At 41.8% G+C, this 8,748-nt stretch overlaps 1 pseudogene; it reads right to left on the bottom strand.

Moving 5' to 3' along the window:
- Positions 1–4,632: 4,632 nt before the first annotated feature.
- Positions 4,633–5,452, bottom strand: LOC105516705 (annotated as a pseudogene).
- Positions 5,453–8,748: the final 3,296 nt, after the last annotated feature.

Raw genomic sequence — 8,748 nt, 5'->3', positions numbered from 1 at the left:
AAAAAAAAAAAAAAATTAAAAATAAAGAGTAAGAGAGAAAGCAAGTGTGTTTATTCTTCAGTGGGGAAAGGCATTTTACCAAAGATGAGGGCAGTGGGTAAAGTAGATTCTGTAACCCTGGGAATAGCCTTAGGCTAGTGTGGACTCCCAGATTAGCTGAGCAGAAGCAACAACCGCTCATCCGTTCCACCCTCCCTTGCCAGATTGTGAGCTCTCAGGGCCTCTCAGAGCTCCTGGGCCAAACCCAGTCAATGATTGCATCAGCATTTTAGGCTACCAGAACTCAGCCTCGCCAGACCGAAGAAAGTACAATGTTGGTTTTGGGCAGGGCATGGTAACTCATGCCTATAATCTCAGCACTTTGGGAGGCCGAGACAGGACGGATCACCCAAGCCCAGGAGTATGAGACCAGCCTGAGCAACTTAGTAGGACCCCATCTCTAAAACAAACGAACGAACAAAACCCCACAAAACTTTGGTTTTGGTGTTTGTTCTTGTTTTATAATTTTTATTTATTTATTTCTAAATTTATTTTATCTTATTTTTTAATTGACACATAATAATTGTACTTATTTATGAGGTACATAGTATGTTCTTGTCTTTTATTTTTTATTTTTTAATTTTTTTATTATACTTTAAGTTCTAGGCTAAATGTGCACAACATGCATGTTTGTTACATACGTATCCATGTGCCATGTTGGTGTGCTGCACCCGTTAACTCCTCATTTACATTAGGTATATCTCCTAATGCTGTCCCTCCCCCCTCCCCCACCCCACGACAGGTCCCAGTGTGTGATGTTCCCCATCCTGTGTCCAAGTGATCTCGTTGTTCAATTCCCACCTATGAGTGAGAACATGCGGTGTTTGGTTTTCTGTCCTTGTGATAGTTTGCTCAGAATGATGGTTTCCAGCTTCATCCATGTCCCTACAAAGGACATGAACTCATCCTTTTTTATGGTTGCATAGTATTCCATGGTGTATATGTGCCACATTTTCTTAATCCAGTCTGTCATTGATGGACATTTGTGTTGGTTCCAAGTCTTTACTATTGTGAATAGTCCCACATAAAGGCTATTGTGAAAAGTGAAAAGTGCTATTGTGAAAAGTGCTGCATAAAGTGCTGCATAAAATTTTTAAAACTATCCTTTTTCCCCTTTATTTTACCTTTTAAAAATTAATTATTTATTGTTTTAATTTAAAAGTATACAGATTCTATTTTTTTTCTAAATTCAAAGCAAAGAAAATCGGGGGAAAAAGTCAATCCTACCACCTGCTAACAACGAGGAATGACTATAACAAGAATTGGGTAAAGCCTTAAAACACCTTAAAACAACTGAGGAGCACAAAGGAAGGCTAGAACAAAGGGAATAAATATACCATGTTTTTGAAGAGGAAGACTCAACATAATAAAAACTTCAGTTCTCCATAATTTAATTTTTTAAAGTGATGCAGTCTATTAAAAACACCATTTTTTTAACCAGACAAACTGATTATAAAGTTTATGAAAAAATGAACATGAATACCTAGGAAAATACTGATAAAGAAGATGAGGAACAAGGCCTATCAGATACTAAAACATATTCCAAAATTTCAATAATTAAAACAGCTTGGAGTCTGGCGCAGTGTCTCATGCCTGTAATCCCAACACTTTGGGAGGCCAAGACAGGCAGATCACTTGAGGTCAGGAGTTCAAGACCAGCCTGGCCAACATAGTGAAACCCCGTCTCTACCCAAAATACAAAAATTAGCCGGGCGTGGTGGCAGAAACCTGTAGTCCCAGCTACTCAGGAGGCTGAGGCAAGAGAATCACTTGAATCCAGGAGGCGGAGGTTGCAGTGAGCCGAGATCATGCCACTGCACTCCAGCCTGGGCAACAGAGCAAGACTCCGTTTCAATAAATAAATAAATGCATACATGCATTCATACATACATGCATAAAACAGCTTGAAGAAAAAGACCAATGGAATAGAAAAGAAAATTTTAAATGGACACTCTGTTACAGAAATTTTGTGTATAATAAAAGAGACTTTTCAAATCAATGGAGAAGAGGAACTTGTCAGTAAATGGAACTGGGAAACACACCCACGCCTGAAGGGTAGAGCAGTAGCAGCCACAGGACAAGCTCGGACCAATGGTAGAAAAGAGATAGAAGGAAGAAATGGATAATTCCCCCTCCTTTCCTCCCACTGTGGCCAAAGAACTGTTTGGAAGCCTCCTGCCATTTCTTGTGAAGCCTGGCCAGCTGCCTTGCATGTGCCTTCCTGCCTCCCCTTCTTTATCTCCTTTTACTCTCTCTTGCTTCACTGTAATTGCATCTCTCTATTGCTTTGCTTTAAGATCTGTTCTCTGGCTGGGCATAGTGGCTCATGCGTGTAATCCCAGCACTTTGGGAGGCTGAGATGGGTGAATAACCTGAGTTCAGGAGTTAAGAGACCAGCCTGGCCAACATGTGAAATCCCATCTCTACCAAAAATACAAAAACTAGCCTGGCGTGGTGTCGTGTGCCTGTAATCCCAGCTACTTGGGAGACTGAGGAGGAGAATCGCTTGAACCCGGGAGGTGGAGGTTGCAGTGAGCTGAGATCACACCACTGCACTCCAGCCTAGGTGACAGAGTAAGACTCTATCAAAAAAAAAAAAAAAAATCTGTTCTCTAGGTAATCTGGGCTCAGACATAAGAGAAGACACGATAGAATAAAGCATGATAGAATTTCTTTGAATCTTGGAGTAAGGAAGACCCTTGGAACTATGACTCAAAAATTCAGGAGCCGCAGAAGATTGATAAGTTCAAATACATAAAAATTAAAACCTCTGCATGGCAAAAAACATCAGTAAGCTAAGTCAAAGGTGAGCAAGCAACTGGGGAAAATAATTGCAATTCCTATCTCAGACAAAGGGTTAACCTTTCTAATGTCTAAAGGCTTCCTAGAAATCAGTAAGACAAAGACTAACAACTCAATAGAAGTAGAGGCGAAGGATATGAATAGACAGTCCACAGAAAGGAAAATACAAACAGCTCCTAAGCATGTGAAAAGATGCTCAACTTCATACATCACAAAAGAAGGCAAATTAAAACTTCACTGAGAGTTCTATAAGGAACTCCCATAACCCAGTATTACAAAGACAAATAACTCAATACAAAATGGGGAAGAGATTTGAAAAGACACTCCACAGAAGATTAGGAACAGAGCTGGGTGCAGTGGCTCACGTCTGTCATCCCAGCACTTTGGGAGGTTAAGATGGGAGAATCACTTGAGGCCAGGAGTCCGAGACCAGTCTGGGCAATGTAGCAAGACTCTGTCTCTAGGAAAAATTTAAAAATTAGCCAGGCATGGTGGCTTCCACCTGTAGTTCTAGCTACTTAGGAGGCTGAAGTGGGAGGATCATTTGAGCCCAGAAATTCGAGGCTGCAGTGAGCTATGATTGCACCAGTCTCTGCACTCCAGCCTGTAAGAGAGACCTTGTCTCATAAAGACAACAAACAAACAAACAAAAGATTAGGAATAGCCAGTAAGTACTTGAAAATATGTTCAACATCATTATTATCAGGGAAATGCAAATTAAATCTATGATTAGGTACCACCACATATCTTCTACAATGAGCAAAATATAAAATAATAACAATATCAAGTATTGATAAGGATATGTGACTATTGAACTTTTGTACTTTGCTGATGGGGGGATAAAATGATACAACCACTTTGGAAAGCAGATGGCTACTTTTGTATCAAGTTAAACATATATTATATCATATTACTCAGAAATTTCACTACTTGGAAATTACTGAAGACACATGAAAGCATATAAACACAAAAATATTTGTACATGATTATTCATAACTGCTTTATCCATAATAGTCCCAAGCTGGAAATTATATATCCATCAAATTTGTATTTTTTAAAAAATATAAAAATTATCTGGGCACGGTGGTGCGCTCCTGTAGTCCCAGTTACTCGGGAAGCTGAGGCAGGAGAGTCACCTGAATCCAGGAGGCAGAGGTTGCAGTGAGCTGAGATCATGTCACTGCATTCCAGCCTGAAAGACAGCAAGACTCCATCTCAAAAAATAAAATAAAATAAATAAAAAATAAAAGTATACATATTCATTTTTTTTTCCAAATTTAAGCAAGGAAAACTGGGGGAAAAGCCAAACCTGCCACCTGCTAACAACTAGTAATGACTATAACAAGAATTAGGTAAAGCTTTAAAACACACTGAGGAACACAAAGGAAGGCACAAAGGGAATAAATATACCATGTTTTTGAAGAGGAAGACTCAACATAATAAAAACTTCAGTTCTCCATAATTTACTTGATAAAGGTGATGCAGTCTATTACCAACACCATTTTTTTAACCAGACAAGCTGATTATAAAGTTTATATGAAAAAAATGAACATCAACATATGAATGAAAAACAAACCCAAAAGGTGTGGCATATTTGAATATTCAATGGAATACTACTCTGCAATAAAATGAGTGAATCTCAAAAACATGCTGAGCAAAAGAAGCTGGTCAGAAAAGAGTACACATTATCTGCTTCCATTTCTGTGAATTCTGAAACAGGCAAGACTAATTTTTTTTCACAAATAAGACTTTTTTATTTGCCACTATTGTAAGTCCTAACTTTAAACAGATTCAAGGACTGGGTGGTTCATATTCATCAGCTCGTTCAACTTTAGCACCTGTCTCATCCCCAGTGGCTTTTCCAGAACTGCTACCTTCACCATGAAACTCCGTGAGTTTTCCCAATTCAAACCTGGGCTTCTTCAGCAGTTTTACTTTGCTAATGAAGACATCATGGAGAGGATAAATAGATTGGCAAGCCTTTTCTTTGTCTTTTCCAGTGCTGTCTGGAATCAATTTATTGACCACTTCTTTGAGGTCATTTGTCTGCACCTCTCAGGTCATGATTTCCATCATCTTCTTCCGGATTTGGCGTACTTGTTGGTGCTGAGCATAAGAGGTCTTCCATATCTGATTGTTGTGTTTCTTAGTAAAACCAACTCAGAACAGACGAAGCAAGTAACCATCGGTAGTCTTGACATCGACGAGAGCTTCAAAACTAGCCATCTGCTTTCCAAAGTGGTTGTATCATTTTATCCATGCCATTTTTTGACCATGGAGCACATTTTGTCACGGGCCAGATCCATGCCATGGAAGTTTGTCAGGCAGTTTTTGCCTTGAACATCTTCAGTAATCAGCTTGAATTTTCTAAATACAACATCATCATTCTGCAAATCAGCAAGACTCACTTCAAACACATGACCCTTGAGGCCATCTGATACATTTGGGTTCCTTCAGTCCTGGTGACTAGCATCTCTCCAAGATTTCTTATAGTGAACATAGCAGGTGCTTTCACATCATACCAATCTTTCTTAGAAAATGGATCAACCACTTTCTTCCTGGCCCCTTGTTTGCCACCTTTCTTAAGGTGCTTGTTCTTGCCAACTGCCATGGTGCTGCTCAGAGAACCAAAAGGGCTCAGAGAGCCAAAAGCAAAACTAATTTATAGTGATAAAAATCACAGTAGTGGGTTCTTTGGACAGGACATGGAGGGTGTTGATTGGGCAGGAGCACAAGTTAATCTTTCGGGGTGATGGAAATGTTCTATACCTCGATTGATTAAAAACTCTTTGAACAGTAGAACAAAAATGAGTCCATTCTATTGTATTAAAATCATAGCCCAGTAAGGATGATTTTAAAACCACACTGAGATAACCTTCACCTATCAGACTGACAAAATTCCAAAAATTTGATAACATGCTCTGTCGGCAAAGCTGTGGGGAAAAGGCACTCTTAAATACTCCCCGTGGTGGTATAAATTAGTGCAGCAGTTATAGAGGGCAATTTGCCAATCAGTCAATATCACAACCACGTACGTCCTTTGACTTAGCAATTACACTTTTAGGAGTTTATCCTACAGGAATCCTTACATATATGCAAAATAACGTGTGCACAAGTTTTTTTGGTGCAACATCATTTGGATTAGCAAAAATTTGAAAACAAACTCAAGGCCCATTAACAGGAGACAATTTTTTAAAATTATGGTATTATCATGCCCTTTCACAAAGGGCAACTTTTCAAGAATATGAGGAATTTTTTGTACTGAGCCCTGGAATCAACTCACCTAGAGTCCGATTAGCTCTGGAATTTCCTCTTTTCTTTTCTTCTTTTTTTTTTTTTTTATTGAGACTGGGTCTTGTTCTGTCACCCAGGCACAATCATGGAGTAAGGTGGCACAATCATGGTTCACTGCAACGTCAACCTCCTGGGCTCCAGCGATCCTCCTGCCTCAGCCTCCTGAGTAGCTGGGACTACAGGCGCAGGCTGCCATGCCCAGATAATTTTGTTTTGTTTTTTTAAGTAGAGATGGGGTCAAGTTCTGTTACCCAGGCTTGGACTTTTCCATTACATGAAATAAGATTAAATATTTTTAAGTCATTTTGGGTTGAGATTTTCATTTTGAGCAATTGGAAAATCCTAATTGAGTCAGTTGAATTAGAGGATTTTCATGACTATGTCTCTTTAGTCCTCTCTTTTCCTTGGACTGAGACATGGTCCATGAAGAGCAGAACCAGTGAAAATCCAAATCGCAAATCTCATACTGGGCTCAGAATCCCTCTCCTCCTTGGACATCCAGGGACAACCAGGAAACCATTCCTGGGAGTAGCTCCAACTCACAGGCAACTGGACACTTGGTGGGTCAGTACTGGCATCATAGCCAAACCCTGGCGGCCCAGCAGCCAATGTGCTTAAGCCATGACTTTAGACTTGTGACATAGAAAAGGCAAAGGCTTTGGAGTTCTGACCTGCATTTAAATCTTATTTCTGTCATTTACTGATTTTAGACCTCCAGCAGCTTGTTTAGCCTCCTTAACCCTCAATTTCTAATCTGTAAAATGGAAGAAATAAATTGACCTCAAAGAGTTTCTCCATGCATTCATTTCTCCCTGAGTGTTTTTGAGCACTGCTCACATGCCAGTGTCCTCGGCACTGGGATATATCAGCGAAAATCAAATGAGTCTTAGAGGGGAGTGTGCGTTCAATCAATGCCAGCTTCCTTCCTCTCCATTTATGTCAGTTGTAACCTCCTGGAGGTCAGGAAGCCAGGTCTGGGGAAGTCCAGGCAGGCATATGCCTCTCCTGCTGACCCATTGCCCCAGTCTGGCAGAGGGAGGACCGCTAGGATGTGTAGACCTGCACACCAGAACACATCAGAACCTGGGACCAGGGGCGGTAGGCTGGCCAGCTGCCACCATGGCCCGCTCTAAGACACCATGGGGTGCCCATGCCAGACCCTGGCTCTTCCTGCCTGGGCCCAGACTTCTGCTGGAAAGGCTGGTGGCTGCGATCTTGGGATGGGCTGGGAACAGTGAGACTGAGAGCCCACAGGCCAGAGGCAATGGCTGTGAGGCCCAGGCGCCAAGACCCCTCACATGCTCCACTGTCCCATTAGACTTCACTTACAAAAGCACAGATCCAGTCAGTCACCGTGGCTCATGCCTATAATCGCAGCACTTTGGGAGGCTGAAGCAGGAGGATCATTGAGACCAGCCTGAGCAACATGGCAAGACCACGTCTCAACAAAAAGTTTAGAAATTAGCCAGGCAGGCTGATAGTCCCAGTTACCCGGGAGGGAAGGCAGGAGGATTCTTGGGCCCAGGAATTCAAGGCTGCTAGTCATGATCTCGCCACTGCACTCCAGCCTGGGCAACAGAGTGAGACTCTGTCTCAAAAAGCACAGATTCAAAGATTAAATCATGGAGAATTTCAAGGACAGCAACCACAGAGCATTAAACCTCAAGTGTGGGGCCTTGTGCAATGCACTCACCCATGAAGCAGGCCCTAATAATTTGGGGATATAATTATAGCCTCTCAAAAAATGCTTGTTAATTAATCTAAGCCTCTTGGTGAATTTAAAGCAACTAGAGATCTTTATGGACGTCTGTTAGTTTTACTGGACTGAGACAGTGCTTCTCCAAGTATGGTTTCATCTGCTCCCTTCTGTTAAAAGGCAGATCCCTGCACCCCACCCCAGACCTTCTTAATCAGAATCTATGGGAGTGAGGCTTGTGAATTTCATTTGTACACCTCATGATCCTTCTAGGCTTTAAAATTGAGAACAAGCAAAGCATGGTGGCACATGCCTGTAATCCCAGTTCTTCAGGAAGCTGAGGCAGGAAGACTGCTTGAGCCCGGGAGGTCAAGGCTGCAATGAGCCATGATTATGCCACTGCACTCCAGCCTGGCAACAGAGTTAGACGTGAGACCTTGTCTCTTTTTTTCTTTCTTTTTTTTTTTAATTAATGAATTTATTTATTTAGAGACAGGATCTCAACCTGTCACCCAGGCTGGAGTGCAGTGTGTGATCATAGCTCACTATAACCTGGAACTCCTAGAGACCCCCGTCTCTTTAAACAATAATAAATAAGAATAAGAATAAGAACCACTAGAATCAGGCAACACGTGTAGAAAGCATGGGGTTTCAGGATGAACTCCCCCTTTCCTGTCCCCATTCTGCCATGACTTCATTGGCAGTGACCCTTCTGCTTCACGGAGGTGACGCCTGACCAGCTTGGCCAGCAGGGGTTCTGTGAAGGGCGGCGCAGGAGATCACGTACGTGGAGGCACTGACCCCATGTCTGTGGACACACATGGCTCCACTCAGGAGCCTCCATGCCGGAGCCAGCATGACATGGCCCCTCAACTCATCTCACATGCTGTGAATGCAGGTCCCAGGCCTTGGTTCTT

This window comes from Colobus angolensis, unplaced genomic scaffold (assembly GCF_000951035.1).
Source record: "Colobus angolensis palliatus isolate OR3802 unplaced genomic scaffold, Cang.pa_1.0 Scaffold288, whole genome shotgun sequence".
NCBI lineage: Eukaryota > Metazoa > Chordata > Mammalia > Primates > Cercopithecidae > Colobus > Colobus angolensis.
This window is presented reverse-complemented; position numbering and strand designations above follow the sequence as displayed.